Raw genomic sequence first — 23,008 nt, forward strand, 5'->3', positions numbered from 1 at the left:
CCAGGAACTTCCCAGACCTCAGAGCCCCGCCGCGGCTTTGGGTCCTTGGGGACTCGACCTCGGGAGTCCCCACGGAGCCGGGACTATTTAGTTCCCTTCCTCCTTCAAAGCAATCACTGCCCAGCCGGAGCCGCCGGCCTTGGGAACAACTCTTCACTTCGCGCCTCCCCTGGCCTAGTCGCTGGCATTTCTGGGCTTTCCCAGGCGCTGTTGCCCGCGCGGTCTGCGGGTCTTGGCCACCTACTGGGCCTTTCTCTAGGAAAGGCACGATTTCTAGGGTCACGGAGGGAAAAGACTGAAACTCTGTTCCCAATCACCTGCAGAAAAGGAAACTCATTTCACTCAGGTGATTCAACCAGATCCTTTATGTCATAGCGCTTTGGGAAGGGGGAGCTGCTCGGAATCTAAACAGGGAACGTGTGAGAATGGACGCAAGCTGCAGAACCTCTGTTTATTCTTAGTCACTTCCTGTGTTTTTGTACCATTGTCACACGTCCGTGCTTCAAAGAAGCCAGAACACCTGGCCAAAGACATTGGAACTGCAGCCATACCCCAGATCTGTTGGGTCTTTGATTTTAGGTAAGGATGGATAATCGTGTGAAAATTCTAGTCATATTTCTGACCAGAATTGAGGTGAGACAGGGGGAGAAATGACTAACAGGAACTACCCCTTTGACATATAAACTCTTATTATATAATGTAAGAAAAGCATAATTAGATTTTCCCCCTTACTATGGGCATAGAGAAAAAAGGAAACTTCCCATTGTACCTGTCTCTGGATCTTCTTCCTATATAAATGTGTGTATATGCATCTCTTACTATGCCAGCATTCCCTACTCCAAGGGAAATTCAGGAACAGATTGTTAGGATACCATAGTCTGCTTCCCTCTCTAATTCTCACTTGGGATCAGAATTTAGAGACCTCTAATTTTAGGTGGTGTAATGCCAGTGGCAGAGGCCAGGCAGGTCCACATTGGACTCCTGTGGAGAAACTGTGGAGCCAGAAAGCATTGGGCCATTCCCATTGAATAGAGTCTAGCATCGTCAGACGAGCAAACAGGCAAGGGAAAACTGCTTCTCAGGCAAACGGCAAAAATGGCCCCTCACAGTAGTGCACAGGCCATCCACCACCGCTGCCCTGAGCGCAAGCATCCATAGCCTTACATAGACTATACTTACATGGTGCTGCCTTGTCTTCATGCACTAATCGGGCAAAGTACAAGCAAGTGAGCAAGCCTAACACAGCTGTTTTCCCAACAGGTAGTATTGTGCTGAAGGGACCATTGTGCTTGTCACCCTCCCAGACAGCTCCCAACTCTATGTATTGAGGAAGTGCTCCATCTCCATTGTGGCACTCATCCAATGGTGCTGTCACCATGGCAGCACAGCCGTCACCCTGTCCTGTCCTCCTATGACCTTCACGTGGTGTGTCCTGATGTTAGCAAAGTGACTATGTGCAAAGCCATTCCATTATAAACAAGTAGGACAGGATAGTTTTTATCCTCCAGTCCCCATGTAAGTGACTTCTTTCTGTCCTGTGGGTGGTATGGACCAGCTGACATGTCATATATGAGGTGTGTTCCTAGCCCTCTGATTGGCTCAAAACAAATACAAGGCTGAAAAGCTCCAGGATCTCTGGGGTGTACTGTTATTCCCCCCTAAATCACTGGTAAAAAAATAAAAAGAGCCTGACCTGTGGTGGCGCAGTGGATAAAGCGTCGACCTGGAATGCTGAGGTCGCTGGTTCAAAACCCTGGGATTACCTGGTCCAGGCACATATGGGAGTTGATGCTTCCTGCTCCTCCCCTCTTCTCTCTCTCTCTCTCTCTCCTCCTTCTCTCCTCTCTAAAATGAATAAATAATGTCTTAAAATAAATAAATAAATAAAAAGAAGTCAAATAATCCGTGCAAAGTAAGTCCTAACATCAGGCTTTGGCATTTCTTGCACTTCTGCTTAGAGATAGATTGATTGCTTTTTAACTGTCAGTTGGCCTTTTTGCCCTTAGTTTTCTGCAAGTTCCTCTGCCACAATCCAGCATAGGGTGATACTGTTTGCGATCGGGGTCACCTGCTTGACTTTGCTAGAAAACCATGAGATACTGAGGAAGTTTACAAATGTTTTTGAAGTAAATAAATGAATAAATAAATGCAGAAAGATTTGCGGAATCTATAAGCTGGAGCTAAGTAAATAAACTGCAAATAGGTTGAAAGTGTGAGGTCATTTCAGATATAAACCAAACTTTTCCATGAAAAAATTTTTTATGAAAAACATATCTTTAATTTTTCTGAGATTTTGTCCTTCCTGTCTTGCCTATATGTGCATTAAAATGACTTTTATTTCATAAAATGATCATAATTACTTTTAATTACTTTTTAAAATATATTTGCATAATATAATAAAAAGTTAGTTACCTCAGCAGTTCCTAACATTTTACTAGTCTGAGAAATACAGCTAGGGACCATGAGACTGACAGATAACTCAATTATTTTAATGCCAGTAAGCAGTAATATGAACTAGATGCTCTCAAATCTTACAGCTTTCTGAGACTTCTCTTTAATATCCAAATAAAACAGTGAAGCTCTCTACCCATTTACTTTGAGAACTGCCCTCCTCTCCCTCCAGTTTTTTTCTGTTGATTTCTGCAGAGGTGGCACTTTTCCGATCTATCTGTCCAAACCATTCCTCAGTTTCTATTGCTAGCCTCCTCTCTTCTTGATCCTTTAGCCCATGTTCAGTAGCAGAAGCCCCTCTTTCTAATACCACAAATATGATGCTATTGGATGTAGCAGAATTATACTGAAGTTTTAGAAAAACATAAGGAAATTGCAGAACACCACAGAACAGGTGATAAATTAAATCAGAAATCTAGGCAATGTCATAGCCATATACCAGCTATTCCCCATCAGGGGAAATTTCAAGATGGTGGCAGTATTTTTTGAGCCCCGGCTTATCACCATTTCTTGGCTATCTCCCACCCCAAAGGCTAGCTTTCCGCTCTCTAAATTTTTGTTACTCTCTCATTTCAAGCAGTTTTGCCTACATTGTCAAACCCAAACTCATTAAAGAGCTCTGCTAAATAAAGGTCTATGAACCCAACGGTAGAACTGTGGCCATGACCAGTTTCCTTTAACCTGAGCAAGTCCTGGTCAAGGCTCTCTCCCCTGCAGGGGATCATTTCCCACCTACCCCTCTTCAGTGCTACAAAGAATTCTAATTTTAGTTTTAATCATGTTTTCCTTTTCTCTCCAAACATTGTTATATTGCCTACATTATTTTCCTTCAGCCTGGAGGAGAAAGGCTATTCTAAATTTAGGCTTTGGTAAAGAAAGGAAGCTACAATGGGAGCCTTCCTCCCTAATCTTTCCTGTCAGTCGCTGCATCTCCCATACCACACGGCTGTCCTGGGGAACTGTTTAGCCAAGCGTGTGTCGTGTTAATTTGTTGAGCTCAGCACCAGGAAAAGTCTCACGTGCTTTCCAAGCAGTAATGTAAATATGAAGTTGCCATTAAAAATATATCACTGAGGCCCTGGCCGGTTGGCTCAGTGGTAGAGGGTCGGCCTAGCGTGCGGAGGACCCGGGTTCGATTCCCGGCCAGGGCACATAGGAGAAGCGCCCATTTGCTTCTCCACCCCTCCGCCGCGCTTTCCTCTCTGTCTCTCTCTTCCCCTCCCGCAGCCAAGGCTCCATTGGAGCAAAGATGGCCCGGGCGCTGGGGATGGCTCTGTGGCCTCTGCCTCAGGCGCTAGAGTGGCTCTGGTTGCAATATGGCGACGCCCAGGATGGGCAGAGCATCGGCCCCCGGGGGGCAGAGCACCGCCCCTGGTGGGCGTGCCGGGTGGATCCCGGTCGGGCGCATGCGGGAGTCTGTCTGACTGTCTCTCCGTGTTTCCAGCTTCAGAAAAATGAAAAAAAAAAAAAAAAAAAAAAAAGCAAAAAAAAAAAATATATATATCACTGAAAGAAGGGAGTGATTGGTTTAAAGAAGAATAAATGGAAATAACGATCGAAGATGCAGGTTAGGCAAGATCATGGTTCATTTCAGTTTCTTGGAGGGGAGGTGTCTGGAGACTCCTTTTCGGAGGAGTATGGTTTCCCTGTGGCACACGAGTGTTCTAAAACCACGGGGTGGGAGCAAAACTAGAAGGAAATGACCTGTTGAAAAAGTCACAGGGATCTGTTTGACTAGGACAGAGGGCCAAAGCAGGTTCATTGGAAATGAGATTACTCCTGTACAGACAGGTGGTGGCAATAATCAGATGTTTGTATTTGAGCTAGATGGTGATAAGGAGCCTTTAAATAAAAGTCTGCCCACCCTGCCACAAGACATCTTCTCTGAGACTTGCAGAAACAGAATTCATTGTTTGCCATACATTTTTTTTTATTTAAAATGCTTCCTTGGAAGTAATCACGTCATTTTGTTTTTTAAAGTGAAGCATTGGCCCTGGCCAGTTGGCTCAGTGGTAGAGTATCCCCCGCTATGGATGTCCCAGGTTCGATTCCTGGTCAGGGCACACAGGAGAGGCAACCATCTGCTTCTCCACCCCTCCCCATGTCCCTTTCCCCTCCCCCCTCTCTCTCTCTCCCTCCCTCCCTCCCTCCCACAGCCATGGCTGGATTAATTCAAGCAAGTTGCCCCCCCCCATGGCTCTGAGTCCTCCGCTTTAGGTGCTAAAAATACTTTGGTTGCCAAGCAAAGGAGCAACGCCCCAGATGGGCAGAGCATCCCCACATAGGAGCCTTGCCTGGTGGATCCCGGTGGGGGAAGATGCGGGAGTCTATCTCTCTGCCTCCCCTGCTCTCACTTAATTAAAAAGAAACAAAAGAAAACAAAAACTGAGGCATTTATCTTTTTTTTTTTCCATTCTCATGTCACTCTCTTTGTCCCCCTCCCCCTCCCTCCCTCCCCCCATTCCCTTTGGAACTTGCTACCCTGTTAGCTGTATCTATGTGTTATGTATATATATATATATATATATATATATATATATATATATATATATATATATATATATATATATATATATATATATATATATATATATATTTATAAATGTTTATTCATTTTAATGCGGTGACATTAATAAATCAGGGTACATATGTCCAAAGAAAACATCTCCAGGTTATCTTTTCATTCAATTATGTTGCATACCCGTCACGCAAAGTCAAATTTTCCTCTGTCACCTTCTATCTGGTTTTCTTTGTGCCCCATCCCTTCCCTCTCTCCCTCCCTCTCCTCCTTCCACCCTCCACCCCCGTAACCAACACACTCTTGTCCATGTCTCTTAGTCTCATTTTTATGTCCCACCTATGTATGGAATAATGCAGTTCTTAGTTTTTTCTGTTTTACTTATTTCACTCCGTATAATGTTATCAAGATCCCACCATGTTGTTGTAAATGATCCGATGTCATCATTTCTTATGGCTGAGTAGTATTCCATAGTGTATATGTGCCACATCTTCTTTATCCAGTCTTCTATTGAAGGGCTTTTTGGTTGTTTCCATGTCTTGGCCACTGTGAACAATGCTGCAATGCACATGGGGCTGCATGTGTCTTTACGTATCAGTGTCTGAGTTTTGGGGGTATATACCCAGTAGAGGGATTGCTGGTTCATAAGGTAGTTCTATTTTTAGTTTTTTGAGGAACCACCATACTTTCTTCCATAATGGTTGTATTACTTTACATTCCCACCAACAGTGTATGAGGGTTCTTTTTTCTCCACAGCCTCTCCAACACTTGCTATTACCTGTCTTGTTGATAATAGCTAATCTAACAGGTGTGCGGTGGTATCACATTGTAGTTTTGATTTGCATTTCTCTAATAACTAAAGAAGATGAGCATCTTTTCATATATCTGTTGGCCATTTATATTTCTTCCTGGGAGAAGTATCTGTTCATGTCTTCTTCCCATTTTTTTTATTGGATTGTTTGTTTGTTGTGGAGTTTTATGAGTTCTTTGTATATTTTGGATATTAGGCCCTTATCTGAACTGTTGTTTGAAAATATCATCTCCCATTTAGTTGACTGTCTGTTTATTTTTTTGTCAGTTTCTCTTGCTGTGCAAAAACTTCTTAGTCTGATGTGGTCTGATTCCTTTATCTTTGTCTTCACTTCTCTTGCCTTTGGAGACAAATTCATAAAATGCTCTTTAAAACTAAGGTCCATGAGTTTAGTACCTATGTCTTCTTGTATGTACTTTATTGTTTCAGATCTTATATTTAGGTCTTTGATCCATTTTGAATTAATTTTAGTACAAGGGGACAAGCTGTAGTCGAGTTTCATTCTTTTGCATGTGGCTTTCCAGTTTTCCCAGCACCATTTATTGAAGAGGCTTTCTTTTCTCCATCGTGTGTTGTTGGCCCCATAAAATTTATCAAAAATTATTTGACCATATATATGTGGTTTTATTTCTGGACTTTCTATTCTGTTCCATTGGTCTAAGTATCTATTTTTCTGCCAATACCATGCTGTTTTCATTCTCGTGGCTCTATAATATAATTTGAAGTCGGGTATTGTAATGCCCCTAGCTTCATTCTTTTTCCTTAGGATTGCTTTGGCTATTTGGAGTTTTTTATAGTTCCATATAAATCTGATGACTTTTTGTTCCATTTCTTTAAAAAATGTCATTGGAATTTTGATGGGAATTGCATTAAATTTGTATATTGATTTGGGTAATATGGTCATTTTAATTATATTTATTCTTCCTATCCAAGAACAGGGAATATTTTTCCATTTCATTGTATCTTTTTCAATTCCCTTTACAATGCTTTGTAATTTTTGTTATATAGGTCCTTTACATTCTTTGTTATGTTTATTCCTAGGTATTGTATTTTTTTTGTTGCAACCGTGAAGGGGATTATTTTTTTGAGTTCGTTTTCTAATGTTGTTGGCATATAGAAAGGCTATGGACTTTTGTATATTGATTTTGTATCCTGCAACCTTACTGTATTGGTTTATTGTTTCTAGTAATCTTTTTGTGGAGTCTTTGGGGTTTTCGATGTATAGGATCATATCATCTGCAAAAAGTGAAAGCTTTATTTCTTCTTTTTCAATATGGTTGCCTTTTTTTATTTTTGTACTCTTCTGAAGCTGGAAACAGGAAGAGACAGTCAGACAGACTCCCACATGCACCCAACCGGGATCCACCCAGCACGCCCACCAAGGGGCGATGCTCTGCCCACCAGGGGGCAATGCTCTGCCCCTCCGGGGCATCGCTCTGTTGCGACCAGAGCCACTCTAGCACCTGGGGCAGAGGCCAAGGAGCCATCCCCAGCGCCTGGGCCATCTTTGCTCCAATGGAGCCTTGCTGTGGGAGGGGAAGAGAGAGACAGAGAGGAAGGAGAGGGGGAGGGGTGGAGAAGCAGATGGGCCCTGGCCGGGAATCGAACCCAGGACTTCTGCACACCAGGCTGACACTCTACCACTGAGCCAACAAGCCAGGGCCCAATATGGATGCCTTTTATTTCTTTATCTTGTCTGATTGCTTGGGCTAGAACTTCTAGCACCACGTTAAATAAGAGTGGAGAGAGTGGACAACCCTGCCTTGTTCCATATTTAAGGGAGAAAGTCCTCAGTTTTATGCCATTTTTTTTTTTCATTTTTCCGAAGCTGGAAATGGGGAGGCAGTCAGATAGACTTCCACATGCGCCCGACCGGGATCCACCCGGCATGCCCACCAAGGGGCGATGCTTTGCCCCTCTGGGGCGTCGCTCTGTTGCGTCCAGAGCCATTCTAGCGCCTGAGGCAGAGGCCACAGAACTATCCCCAGCGCCCGGGCCATCTTTGCTCCAATGGAGCCTCGCTGCAGGAGGGGAAGAGAGAGACAGGGAGGAAGGAGAGGAGGAGAGGTGGAGAAGCAAATGGGCGCCTCTCCTGTGTGCCCTGGCCAGGAATCGAACCCGGGACTCCTGCACGCCAGGCCGATGCTCTACCGCTGAGCCAACCGGCCAGGGCCTATGCCATTTAATATGATGTTAGCTGATGGTTTGTCATAAATGGCCTTTATCATGTTGAGATATTTTCCTTCTATACCCATTTTGTTGAGTATTTTAAACATAAAATGTGTTATATACTATAGAATGCCTTTTCTGCATCTATTGGTAGGATAATGTGGTTTTTGTTCTTCGTTTTGTTGATATGGTGTATTACGTTAACCATTTTATGTATCTTGAACCACCCTTGAGATTCTGGGATGAATCTCACTTGATCATGATCTATTATTTTTTTAATATGTTGTTGTATTCGATTTGCTAGTATTTTGTTTAGTATTTTAGCATCTGTATTCATTAGAGATATTGGTCTGTAGTTTTCTTTTTGTGACGTCCTTGCCAGGTTTCAGTATCAGGGTTATGTTGGCGTCAAAAAATGTGTTTGGAAGTATTGCTTCTTTAATTTTTTGGAAGACTTTGAGTAGAATAGGAACCAAGTCTTCTTTGAATGTTTGATAGAATTCACTAGTATAGCCTCTGGGCCTGGACTTTTATTTTGGGGGAGGTTTTTAATAGCTTTTTCTATTTCCTCCCTGCTTATTGGTCTGTTTAGGCTTTCTGCTTCTTCATGACTCAGTCTAGGAAGGTTGTCTTGTTCTAGGAATTTATCCATTTCTTCTAGATTGTTGAATTTGGTGGCATATAGTATTTCATACTATTCTACAATAATTCTATGTATATCTTTGATATCTGTGGTGATTTCTCCTCTTTCATTTTGGATTTTGTTTATATGAGTCCTTTCTCTTTTTTCCTTGATGAGTTTTGCCAAGGGTTTGTCAATTTTGTTGATCTTTTCAAAGAACCAGCTCCTTGTTTTATTAATTGTTTCTATAATTTTTCTGTTCTCTATTTCATTTATTTCTGCTCTGATTTTTATTATCTCCTTTCTTCGGCTGGTTTTGGGTTGTCTTTGTTCTTCTTTTTCCAGTTCCTTAAGGTGTGAAGTTAAGTGGTTTACTTGGGCTCTTTCTTGTTTGTTCATATAGGCCTGAAGTGATATGAACTTCCCTCTTATTACTGCTTTTGCTGCATCCCAGAGATTCTGCTATGTTGTATTGTCATTTTCATTTGTCTGTATATATCTTTTGATCTCTGTGCTTATTTCTTCTTTGACCCACTCATTTTTTTAAAGTATATTATTTAGTTTCCACATTTTTGTGGGGTTTTTTTTACCTCTTTTTTGCAGTTGAATTCTAGTTTCAAGGCTTTATGATCAGAAAATATGCTTGGTACAATTTCAATTTTTCTGAATTTGCTGATGTTATTTTTGTGGCCCAACATATGATCAATTTTGAGAATGTTCCATGTATACTAGAGAAAAATGTGTACTCTGTCACTTTGGGATGAAATGTCCTATAGATGTCTATCATATCCAATTGCTCTAGTGTTTAGTTTAAGACCAATATTTCTTTATTGATTTTCTGTTTTGATGAACGATCTAGAGCCATCAGCAGCGTATTGAGTTCTCCAAGTATGATTGTATTTTTGTCAGTTTTTGTTTTTAGGTCAGTCAGTAGCTGTCTTATATATTTTAGTGCTCCTTGGTTTGGTGCATATATATTAAGAAGTGTTATGTCTTCTTGATTCAGTGTCCCCTTATTCACTATGAAATGACCATTTTTGTCTCTAAGTACTTTTGCTGTCTTGTAAGTCAGCATTGTTAGATATGAGTATTGCTACACCTGCTTTTTTTTGGATGTTATTTGCTTGGAGTATTGTTTTCCAGCCTTTCACTTTGAATTTGTTTTTATCCTTGTTGCTTAGATGTGTTTCTTGTAGGCAGCATACAGTTGGATTTTCTTTTTTAATCCATTCTGCTACTCTGTGTCTTTTTATTGGTAAGTTTAATCCATTTACATTTAGTGTAATTATTGAAACTTGAGGGTTCCCTATTGCCATTTTATATATTGCTTTCTGTTAGTTTTGTATCTTGTTTGATTCTTCTCTTTTGTTTTTCTATCATTTGTATTTGTTTGGTTTTAATCCTTACTTCTTTCCTCTGTTACTACCTTTTCTAAGTCATGTGCTTCTGTGGTGGTTTTTTCAAGGGTGGTTACCATTAATTAATGAAAAGGGTACCTACCATGTTCATTGTAGTACACTATCTTATGAGTGCTTCTGCACTCCATTGTCATTTACTACTGTTAATCTTTGTCCTCTCCCCTTTTTTGTTTTTGTTGTCACAGTTTAAATTTGGTTTTCTTGTGTTCTTGGTGGAGCTTTTACTTGTGGTTTTGTTTTGTTTTGTTCTTTATATCTGGTTGGAAAACCCCTTTTAGTGTTTCCTGAAGTGGGGATTTTCTGATGATAAATTCCTTCATCTTTTCTGTATCTATGAATGTTTTTATTTCTCCTTCATATTTGAAGGATAGCTTTGATGGGTATAGTATTCTTGGCTGGAAGTTCATCTCTTTCAGAACTTTAAATATTGGGGTCCACTCTCTTAGTCAACCTTTCGCCCAATCAGACCTTCTCGTTCAGTGTGTGGGATTTCCAGATGCTCTAAGGGATAGATTTTTCTGTCTCTGGTTGTAGACCTTGTTGAAATTTGGGGAGGGGTATCGGGAGCACTCCTATGGCACCATTTCTCTCGGGATCCCCAGCATTTATCTTTTAATGACATATATTTTTCTATCCCAAAGATCAATCCTTGGCTTTATTAATATCAACCAGCAGTCATGTATCTAGAACCAGTTTTACCAGCCTCTTGGATCCAGATTGAAAAAGCCTATCCAGTTCTTATGAACAATGGTAACTTCTAGCTGTATACATTACTAGTTATGTAGAATTTAAAATTTTGATGTGATAGCCTCAGTTCTCCTGGTCTTATATGTACTTTCCCTGTGTTCTATATGTACTAAGGCTGAAACACCTCCTCTGATGTCCTCTTATTGGACTGGACTGTTGCTTGTTGAGGAGAGAATCATCTCATTAGCACATTATCTGAGTGTCTGGTTCCTGTCTCAGTCAGTTCAGGCTGTTATAACAGAATATCATAGTTTGGGTGCCTTAAAAAGTATTTATTACAGTTCTAGAGGCTGGAAAATCCAAGATCAAAGTGTCATCAGATTTGGCATCTGCTTCTTGGCTTATACCATAGACAGTGCCTTCTCTCTGTGTTCACAAATGGCCCACCAAGCATAGAGAGAAACAAGCTCTGTCCTGAGTCTTCTAATATCAGCATGAGTGCTCCAACCTTGTGATCTAATTACCTTCCAAAGATATTGGGGCTTAGACTTCAATTTACAAATGAAATAGGAGGGAGGATACAAACATTCAGTCCACAGCAGTCAACTCCCACATTTTTCTCTGTGTCTCTGAAAATGAAGAATCAATATATCATCAGGGTGTTACGGCTGACCATACTTCAGTAATGGGGTTGATTTTATGGAGAACCCATATTCTGTCTGCCTAGACCTGATAATCTTGTTCTAAATTGTATAATGGATTTTGTAGGCATATGCTGTCCAATATGGTAGCCACTACCCTCATGTAACTATGGAACACTTGAAATGTGACTAGTCACAAAACAAAATGTACTGTAAGTGTAGAATACACACCAGATTTTGAAGACAGTATGAAAAAAAATAACATACAAATATATCATAAATATTTTTATTGATTATGTATTATATACTGGATATGTTAGGTTAAGGAGATGTATTAATAAAATCCACTTCAGCTGTTTCCTTTACTTTTGTAATGTTTTATTGTAGCTACTAGAAAACTTAACAACATATATTTGACTCATATTTTTACTAGCATCTCTCCAAGTACTGCAGTACTTTATATAAGTCATTCATCCCACCACTAGCTTTGTTGCAGGAAATGAGGTTGAAAAGGTAGTAAGAGAGAAGCAGAACTTGGATAGGCAAAAAGAAGGGGGAATAAAGCTGCTGTAAACATTTGTTTGCCGATGTTTGTGTGGATTTTTTTCAACTCATTTGGGTAAATACCAAGGAGCTTAATTCCTGGGTCATACAGTAAGAGTATGTTTAGTTTTGTAAGGAACTGTCAAACTTGTCTTCCAAAGTGACTCTTCCGTTTTGTGTTCCCACCAACAGTGAATGAGAGTCCCTGTTGCTCCACATCCTCTTCTGCATCTGGTATTGCCAGTGCTTTAGATTTTAGCCATTCTGATAGGTAGAGTAATATCTCATTGTTTTAGTTTGCAATTTCCTGATGACATTTGCTGTTAAGCATCTTTTCATGTGCTTATTTGCCATTTATACATCTTCTTTGGTGAGGTGTTCAGATTTTTTGTCCATTTTTAAGTTGCAATATTTGTTTTCTTATTGTTGAGTTTTAACAGTTCTTTATAAATTTTGGATATCAGTCCTTCATCAGATACAAGTTTTGCAAATATTTTCTCCTTGTCCATGGCTTGTCTTTTTATTCTCTCAATTGTGTTTTGTTTTGGTTTTTTGTTTGTTTGTTTTTTCCTCCACGGATGAGACAGTTTAAAATTTAATGAAGTTCCACTTAAGGTTTTTTTCATGGATCATCTCTCTGGTATTGTATCTAAATAGTTCTCACCAGCCTGACCAGTGGTGGCACATTGGATAGAGAGTTGACCTGGGACATTGAGATCCCAGGTTCAAAACCCTGAGGATGAGCAGGATCACCAGCTTGATGTGGAGTTGTGGGCTTGAGCATGGGATCATTGACATGATCCTGTGGTCAATGGCTTGAGCCCAAGGTCGCTAGCTTGAACAGAGGGTCACTGGCTTGGTGGATCCCCTGGTCAAGGCATGTATGAGAAGCAATCAGTGAATAAAGTGCTGCAGCTATGAGTTGATGCTTCTTATCTCTCTCCCTTCCTGTCTTTCCTCTCTTCTATGTTATCTTCTGGAAGTTTTATAAATTTGAATTTTATATTTATAATCCATTTGGGGTTAATATTGGTGAAATGTCTCTGTCTAGATATTTTTTGTTTTTGCAAATGTGCCAGCACCATTTATTGAAAGAACACCCTATATTTTTAGTACTATAGCGGTGTGTATGTGTGCATTCATTTATTTGGATTTGTGCATTTGTTTATAGCCTGACTTGAACCAGAGTGTACAGCAGCTTCTTACCTGGAGCTCATTATTCTTATGGTTGTTCTCTGCCTTCCCTTCTGCAGCCACTACCTCTAATTTCTACCATGCTCTTGTTGGTCCTTTTTTCTGTGAATCTTATATCTCTGCTTTTCACACATCTTGTTTGTCTTTCAAATCTTTTATGAATACTGTCAGCCCATCAAAGTTCTTCCTCTTCTCTAGTTGATCTTGGTTGGTTGAGGCTTTGCTGTTGGCCAACATCCCTTCTTCTTTATCTCAGAAATAAGTTTTGTTTTTTACTTCCTAACTCTGAGCCATGATGCGTAATCTCACTTACTAGAGATCTGGTTTCCTTACTTTCAAGATTTTGCTATAGAATTTTAATAATATTAGTGCTGGAGGATGAAGGCTTTTGTTTGTCAAGCAAGTCTACTTAGCTACAGAAGCGTAATTGGGCCTGCCTTTGAGACTGTTTCTGTTCTTTTTTCCATCACTAAATGAAACATTTAAACTATAAGAAAGGGAACTGCATTTAAACTTAAGAGCTAGCAAGATTTTTTAAATCACACAATCTCTTCTCACTTAACAGGAAGGAAAACTGAAAGCCAGTGAAATAAATTACTTGTCCAAAATCATGTAATTATTTGCAGTAAAGCCAGGAACATAACTGAGGTTCCTGAGTTTATTTCCCCAGGATATTTCTACTAAACCACTCTCCTTCCCACAAGAGCACCTCTTTTAATCAACAACAATAAAAATAATTTTAAAATATCATAACCGTACTTCCACAGTCAGGTTGTTTGACCATGCAATTTAAGAGCTTCATGTATGACTCCTTGACAATTACTGAAATTGAAGCAAGAGGTCTTTCATTTTTGTTTTCCCTCGTGAATTGTCCAGGAGTCCATTTGTGTATGTAAGTCAGGTAAGCAAGGCTGACACTAAGTAAAACTGAGAAGTTGGCAGATTTTCTTCAGTGTTACACGGAGCCCTAGCCACCACCAACGATGATCTTATTCTGACTCCCTGTGGACCAAAAGGGTCAATCTTTATCTCTTTTGTGTTTTATTTTCAGCAATACTGGGTTTCTTCTTTGTGCCAGACACAAGGCAGCTTGGAGACCCAAGCAGCCAACCTATATGTTACACCAGAATAGTATTAATCCTGAGAACTGGTATTTCTGGATCTCCACTAAACAGCCATGAAGATAAGCCATCGCAAATAAGAATAAGTAACCATTTCTGTCCCTCTAGATTTAACTTCCCTTTGTGGACAAAGTGACCCACACTCTTTTAACCAACCTAACTGGATGCATGTGTTATGCCCCCCCCAAATTAACATGTAAATGTTCACAGTTCTATTTTAGCCTCTCCAATATTTGCTAAAAGGAATCCTATATTTGTCCCCCTCTCTGTATATATGCCATTTTCACCAGACTGGAGGATTTATAACTTTCTAAGAGAAAGACAATGTTTACCTAGGTAATAAAGATTTTAAAAATGGGGTATAAGGAGAGAGGCAGCAGGGTGAAGTCGAGTGTTCAGTGGTTGTTTAGGAGGTTTGTGGACAGTGAGGCTCCAAGATAGCTGTGGGAAAAGTGAACTAGACAGAGAAGGAAAGAGAACGTGGGGTCTGCAGATTTTTAGCTATAAGCAACAGAAATCAACTGGCTAATATAAGCAGAAAAGAATGTATTAGTAGGATTTAAATATCTCACAAATCTGAGTTACCAGGCTCAGACTAGGATTGGGAACCAAGGGAAACTAAACTTCAGGGAATTATATAACAACAGCTGAAAAGCAGCATGGAAATTCCTTGAAAAACTAAAATCAGTTGTTATAATGCCCAGCAATACCACTTCTGGGCATTTATACAAAGAAAACAAAACCTCCAATTTAAAATGATAAATACAACCCTATGTTCATTGCAGCATTATGCAATAACCATGATATGGAAGCAACCCATGTGTCCATCAAAAGATGACTGGATAAAAATGTGGTATATGGATATACAATGGAATATTACTCAACGATAAAAAAGAATGAAATCTTGCCATTTGAAACAACATGGATGGACATGCTAAGTGAAATTAGTCAGACAGAGAAAGACAAATACCATTATAATTTTACTTATATGTGGAATCTAAAGAAAAGTGAATAAACAAAACTGAACAGAAACAAACCCATATGTACTGAGAAAAAGCTTATGCTTGCCAAAAGGGAGGACAATGCATAGATGGGAGAAAATTAAAAAAGAAAATGAAGACAAAAAACTACCTTTGGGGATTAAAATAAAGGAAAAAAGTATAGCAATTCCATGCCACAGGAATGGTTTGGTTAGGATATTTCCCCAGGCACCACTGTCTCCACTGCCATTAAATATGTTCACTCCTGGACACTGCTTCCATGGACTCCAGTGGTGCCACCATTGCCAATGAATTCCAAACTCTCCCCTCATCTTTGTATCTATTTACATAATCACCATTAAAAGTACCATGTGGGGCCCTGGCCGGTTGGCTCAGCGGTAGAGCGTCGGCCTGGCGTGCAGGGGACCCGGGTTCGATTCCCGGCCAGGGCACACAGGAGAAGCGCCCATCTGCTTCTCCACCCTCCCTCCTTCCTCTCTCTCTCTTCCCCTCCCGCAGCCAAGGCTCCATTGGAGCAAAGATGGCCCGGGCGCTGGGGATGGCTCCTTGACCTCTGCCCCAGGCGCTAGAGTGGCTCTGGTTGTGGCAGAGCGACGCCCCGGAGGGGCAGAACATCGCCCCCTGGTGGGCAGAGTGTCGCCCCTGGTGGGCGTGCCAGGTGGATCCCGGTCGGGCGCATGCGGGAGTCTGTCTGTCTCTCCCCGTTTCCAGTTTCAGAAAAATACAAAAAAAAAAAAGTACCATGTGGGAGCATTTAACCATCTGAGCATGGGTCATGTATCTAGCCCCTCTGACATCTATAGGCAGCCTTGCCTTTCACAAAACTCTCTCTGGAAGGTGACATGGAGGAAGTTTCTCTTAACACATGCCAGGGATTTGGATGCTGGGTAGTCCCCCAAATCAACCCTCACAAAAATAAGTTCTCACAGGTTGGGTTGCTAAGGCACTTGTTAGAAAACAGCCACACTGACTCAGACATAGGTAATCAAAGACCAAGATGTGGCAGGGAGGAAAACAGGGGTGGTGCAGCCTTCTACTTATGCTCATTTAATTAGGAACATCCAAGATACTGAGCTCCACTAGACACCTGCTACATAAAGCCACCCTACCAAGACTGGGAGATACAGAAGATTCATCTCATTCATAGAAACAAATACAGGCAAAACGAGGAGACAAAGAAACATGCCCCAATGAAAGAACAGGAAAATTACCCAGAAAAAGAACTAAATAAAATGGAGGCAAGCAAGCTAACAGATACAGGTTTCAAAACAATGGTTATAAGGATGTTCAAGGGTGCTTATGGAGAACTTTGACAAAGAGATAGCAAACATAAAAAAGGACACAGAAACCATAAAAAAAAGAACCAGTCAGAAATGAAGGCTCCAATATCTGAAATGAGGAATCAGCAGCAGGCTAGGTGGACCAGAGGATCAAATCAGCAATTTGGAAGACAAGGTAGCAGAAAGCACACGATCAGAGAAGCAAAAAGAAAAAAGAATTCTAAAACATGAGGATCTTCTGAAGGACCTCTGGGAGAAAATGAAGCATAGCAACATCCCCATCATAGGGGACCAGAGGGGAATAGAGAGAGCAAGGAAGTGAGAACCTATTTGAATAAATAATGACAGAAAACTTCCTTAACCTGGTGAAAGAAATAGACACACATGTCCAGGAAGCACAGAATCCCAAACATGATGAACCTAAAGAGGCCCATATCAAGACACATCATAATTAAATGGTAAAGGTTAAAGCATCAAGAGAAAGACAATTAGTTACTTACTAGGGAGTTCCCATAAGACTATCAGCTGATTTCTCAACAGAAACTTTCTAGAAGAGAAGGGATGGGCGTGAAATATTCAAAATTGTGAAAAGCAAGGACCTACAATTAAGACAACCTAGCAAGGCTATCATTTAAAATTGAATGTGAAATAAAGAGCTTCCCACACAAGAAAAAGCTAAAGGAGTTTATTACCACTAAACCAGTATTATAAGAAATGCTAAAGGGTCTTCTTTAGGAAAAAAAAAGAGCCCTAGCTGGGTAGCTCAGTTGGTTGTGTCATTATTTTAATATACCACAGCTGCTGGTTTTATCCCCAGTCAGGGCACATACAAGAATCAACTAATAAATGCATAAATAAGTGGGACAACAAATCAATGTTTTTCTCTCTCTCTCTCCCTTCTCTCTATAAAATAATAAAATTTTTAAACAAAAGGAAGAAAGAAAAAAAGAGGAACATAATTATAAGAAATAAAATGACATGTGTCTTTGTATGCCAGTGTTTTTGAGTTTTTTGGGTAGATACTCAGTAAAAGGATTCCTGGGTCATATTGTTGTTCTAGTCTTAATTTTTTGAGGAACCACCATGCTGTCTTCCATAATGGCTGTACCAGTTTACATTCCTATCAGCAGTGATGAGGGTTCCTTTTTCTCCACTGCCGCGGACCAGTGCAGCTCATAATTCTGGGTCTTGAGGGAGAATGGTGTGGAATTAAGAAAACAGACTTATTAAGAAAAAAGGATGGGATCGGGAGGCCTCTTCAATGCTGATGGCAATATCTGAGCGCCCATAGCCCCAGTTTGCTTTATTATATAGCCATATGCAAATCAAGGAAGTCCTTGATACAAAGTTACACGTCTGAGGCAAAACCAGGAACTCTCCCAAGGCATAAACAGGAATCCCCCCACCATGCATAAGCGAAATCAACCAACATCTGAACAAAGAGTGAGAGCAAGGGCATGTAAATTGCTTCCAGCAACTTAAGCAAGCAAGTGAAGTGGGTGCAAATACTCAGCATCATAGCCAATATGGAGGTGGTGGGGGGAGAACTTAGCCTTTTGCTAAACCTCAAATTTACAAAGGTATTTTTGCCACTTGCAGCCTACAACACTTCACAGCCTCTCCAACACTTATTATCTGTCTTGTTGATAACAGCCAGTCTAACAGGTGTGAACAGATATTTTATTGTAGTTTTAATATGCATTTCTCAAATAGCTAGTGAAGATGAGCATCTTTTCATATGTCTGTTGGCCATTTGTATGTTTTCTTTATAAAATAAAAAGTACAAATTGGTAGTTACAGAATAGTCACAGGAATGTAAAGTTACAACATAGGAAATATAGTGAATAATATTGTAATAACTATGTATGGTGCTAGGAGGGTACTGGAAATATCAGGGGGACACTTTGTAAGGAATATGGTTGTCTAACCCTTATGCTGTACACCTGAAACCAATACAAAATAATATTGGACTATATTCAGAGTGTCAGAGAAGAATTCAAGTAATATATTATCATCTCTGCCATAGTGTACACTCTATAATTAGAAATAGTTTTGTCTTGTAAACATGACCTTTCCTGAGGTCTCTTCTGCTGTGTCAAGATTTTTTCCTGAATATTTTAAAAGGGAAGACGTTTACAGATAATTGGTTTTGGCACATTTAGAAAGCAGTTTTCTTTAAAGTAATATATATATTCTGACAAAAATTTTTTTAAGGTGAGAGGAGGGGAGATAGAGAAGCAGATTCCCGCATGTGCCTTGACCAGGATCCACCAGGCAACCCCATCTTGGGCTGATGCTGGCACACTGAGCTATTTTTAGTGCCTAAGGTTGACACAGACCAACTGAATCGTCTTCAGTGCTCAGGGCCACGCTCGAACCAATTGAGCCACTGGTTGTAGGAGGGGAAGAGGGAGAAAAGGGGGAGAAGGAGGGGATAGAAACAGATGGTTGCTTCTTTTGTGTGTCCTGACCAGGAATCGAACCTGGAACATCCATACTCCAGGCCACACTCTATCTACTGAATCACTGGCCAGGGCCAACAAATACTTTAAATTATAAATGGCAACAGTCTGGCAATAAATACCACTCCAGAAATAAATACCTGATAAGCATCAGATCATAACTCTAACAATCATAACAATAATTATCTAGTGCTTTTCTGTCTTCAGAGCATTAATTAAGAAGGCCTCTGAATAGCTGTAAAAAAGACTTTCCCGCAGTGCAATCATTCAGCATGTAAATAAAATCCAGGGAGTGGCTCTTGATTGCCTAAAACTGTAAAAGAATTATTTTTCCTTGTTCAACCACTTTATGGGAGAAACAGTATAAATGGGAGATAGAAAAAGACAGGAAAGATAAAAAGGAGAAAAGGAATCGCACACAGGAGATGAGCACTTAGCACCGCCCTGGGCTCTCTCCCAGGAACCAAGCCCAGAGAGGCCAAAAGACTGAGGGAGGTCAGTGGGACAGAGGGACCAAGTCAAAACCTGAGAAGCTCTGGGAAGGTTAGGTCTTGGAGTGCGACGCAAATGGGAGCCCACAATTGAAGAGGGCATGGGTAGGAAGTAGGTTGAGAGAGAGCTTTCTCATTGTGCTTCTTTTTATTTTTTGCCTCCCTCAGTTTGGCCTAGGTGGATGCCACCTGCCCTGCCTTGTCACCATTGTGAGGGCTGGCTGAGCTCCGTGGGATAATGCCCGTGGAGGCTGGCTGGGCGCAGAAGGATGACTGCTGTGTGGGCTGACTTGCTGACTCTGAGCATTCTCTTCTTCCTCCCATCCCCTTCACAAAGTGGGGCCAGGAGATTACAGTGGAAGCAGGAAGGGGTAGGATATACGGGTAAAATTAGATGGGAGGAGGCAGACTGGACTGCTGAGGGCAGAGAAAAGGGCTTGATCAACTCAGGCCCTCTACCCTAAGGGGGTTTCGGTTCTAATATCCCTTCTACCTTGAAGTCTCCTCATATTGAGCCCCTCCCATTGGCGCTTCTCAATACTTCCCTAGATCGGTGATGCCCCAGGGAGCTCACAGGAGAAAATAACAACAGATCTGCAGAAGCAGTTTGTAGTGAGAGACATCAAACTGAATGACCTTTACCAGATATAGCAGAATTAATAATCAGAAAGAATAAGACTTTAAAATTAACAAAGTGGGCATCCTCAAAGAGAGATGAATAGAAGGATATTGTTAAAGTGAAGCAGGTTACAGTTATAAAGATGAACTAAGGGAAATTCTAGATTTAAAAAATAATACTGTTTACAAAAAGACCTGAACAGAGGGTTGGACATTAGCATGAACAATGGTTGAGAGAACTGGAGGATCAGGTTGAGGATTTACCTGAAAAGATGTAGAACAGAAACGTAATAGTAAGAAATTGAGAGGGCTGAAGGAGAAGTGTTGATATCTACATAACAGGGGTCCCACTAGAAGAAAACAAATAGAAAAATTGTTTGTAGAAATAATGCTGAAGAATTCGGAACAGCCACTTCCCTGATATTCTGGGGTGATTTTTAGGGCTTCTTAAAAGCTACACTAGCGTGCGGAGGACCCGGGTTCGATTCCCGGCCAGGGCACACAGGAGAAACGCCCATTTGCTTCTCCACCCCTCCGCCACGCTTTCCTCTCTGTCTCTCTCTTCCCCTCCTGCAGCCAAGGCTCCATTGGAGCAAAGATGGCCCGGGCGCTGGGGATGGCTCCTTGGCCTCTGCCCCAGGCGCTAGAGTGGCTCTGGTCGCAACATGGCGACGCCCAGGATGGGCAGAGCATCGCCCCCTGGTGGGCAGAGCATCGCCCCATGGTGGGCGTGCCGGGTGGATCCCGGTCGGGCGCATGGGGGAGTCTGTCTGACTGTCTCTCCCTGTTTCCAGCTTCAGAAAAATGAAAAAAAAAAAAAAAAATAAGCCCTGGCTGGTTGGCTCAGCGGTAGAGTGTCAGCCTAGCGTGCGGAGGACCGGGGTTCGATTCCCGGCCAGGGCACACAGGAGAAGCGCCCATTTGCTTCTCCACCCCTCCGCCGCGCTTTCCCTCTCTGTCTCTCTCTTCCCCTCCCGCAGCCAAGGCTCCATTGGAGCAATGATGGCCCGGGCGCTGGGGATGGCTCTGTGGCCTCTGCCCCAGGCGCTAGAGTGGCTCTGGTCGCAACATGGCGACGCCCAGGATGGGCAGAGCATCGCCCCCTTGTGGGCAGAGCCTCGCCCCTGGTGGGCGTGCCGGGTGGATCCCGGTCGGGCGCATGCGGGAGTCTGTCTGACTGTCTCTCCCTGTTTCCAGCTTCAGAAAAATGAGGAAAAAAAAATAATAATAATAATAAATAAATAAATAAATAAAAGCTACAAACTTTAAGTGGCTGCACTCCCTCCACTCATATAGAAACAGTAAGTATTTGTTGTGAATGTAGTTAAGTGTTAAATACATGCTTGATTCCAAATAAGCCACAGATAAAAGCTTCAGTGAGAGACAAAACAAACCCATGGAACAATTAGCAAATATTACAAATCATAAAAATATGTTGTCATCAAGTACTAAATTGGATAGAACGGTTCCTAAGTTTTATGAGTATAAAGTGGTAAGTTGAGGGTGACTTCAGTGTCTTCAGGACATACCTGACTTGACATCACTTCTTGTGAAAACTAAGACAGCATTTCCCAAGGTGTGTAGAACATGCTCCATAGCAGTGGTCCCCAACCTTTTGGGGGCCACGGACCGGTTTAACATCAGAAAATATTTTCACAGACCGACCTTTAGGGTAGGACGGATAAATGTATCATGTGACCGAGACAAGCGTCAAGAGTGAGTCTTAGATGGATATAACAGAGGGAATCTGGTCATTTTTAAAAAATAAAACATCATTCAGACTTAAATATAAATAAAACAGAAATAATGTACATTATTTATTCTTTCTCTGCGGACCAGCACTGGTCCACGGCCCGGGGGTTGAGGACCACTGCTCTATAGGACAGTCTTGGTGTTGCGTGTAAAAGGTTTCACAAGTAGTGGAACTTGACCATGTTTTGACTGCCCAACATCTGAACCCCATTCTTCTACGTTTGAGGAATTCTCCATTTCATGAGTCTCCAGTAGAGGTAGAGTGCCTCCCACTATGAAAGGAAGTGGCACCTGTTTTCTCATCCTTTCCCCAACCCCAAACCCAGGCATGGGTGGATGCTCTCAGCGCTGCCAATTACATCGGCTTTCCCCAGACATTGACTTGGGACCCACTGATGCAGGAGAGCAGCTGTTCAGCAGCAACAGAGGCAACACTGGGTTCCCAGGGATGGTCATGGCAATGGGGTGGTGTCTCTTAAAACCTTCCAGAGGCTTTCTATTGCCCTTGAAGTAAACCCCAGCCTTTGTAGTGTGACATAAAACTCTTCAAGACTATAATGGCTCTTCACACACCTCGTGCTCCAGAAAGACTCATTTTTCTCTTAATCCTTCAAATACTCTTCTAACCATCTCTCTCTTCCCTTCTCCCTTCTTCTCTCTCTTCTCCCCCCTCCCTCCTTCCTTATGTTGCCACACTGTTCCTTTGTTTGGACATTTCTCTTGCTCTGTCCTACATTTTTTGTGGTTAACTCCTACTTTATCCTTTAGGAAAATATTTCTCCTGAAAGGCTATACCCTGCACCTCCACAGGAACTTGATTGTTGATGCAGCAGCTTGTTTACTTGGCATTCCACATGCAGACCTGTGGTCTCAGTGAGGGCAGTGACTAATCCTTAGTGACATATCTCCTGTGCCCAGGCAAGGCCTGGCACAGGAGGGGCAGTCAAATATTGATTGAATGAACAAAGTTCACCGAAAAGTTATTGGGATCTAGACTGGATATCATTACATATTCCTGGCCTGCCGATTATTATACCTTCCTTCAATATTTCCCATGTTTTTATTGGAATTGAAATTTTCAATAGAAAATTTAGATCATAAACCAAAAGAGGAAAACTTACATGCATCTATTTGTGTCTCAGTTATTGTTGACATAATCAAATTGGTAAGATGAGGTCTGCGAAGTATGCTTCTTAGAAAAGGGCTCTAAATACAAAATGCTGAGAATC

General features: G+C 41.4%; 1 protein-coding gene across 4 annotated transcripts in view; it reads left to right on the forward strand.

Annotated features, from left to right (window-relative positions):
• SIDT1 (SID1 transmembrane family member 1) overlaps positions 1 to 23,008 on the forward strand; it is a 106,280-nt gene that overhangs the window by 559 nt on the left and 82,713 nt on the right. The window lies entirely within an intron of this gene.

This window comes from Saccopteryx leptura, chromosome 8 (genome assembly GCF_036850995.1).
Source record: "Saccopteryx leptura isolate mSacLep1 chromosome 8, mSacLep1_pri_phased_curated, whole genome shotgun sequence".
In the NCBI taxonomy this organism is placed as follows: Eukaryota; Metazoa; Chordata; class Mammalia; order Chiroptera; family Emballonuridae; genus Saccopteryx; species Saccopteryx leptura.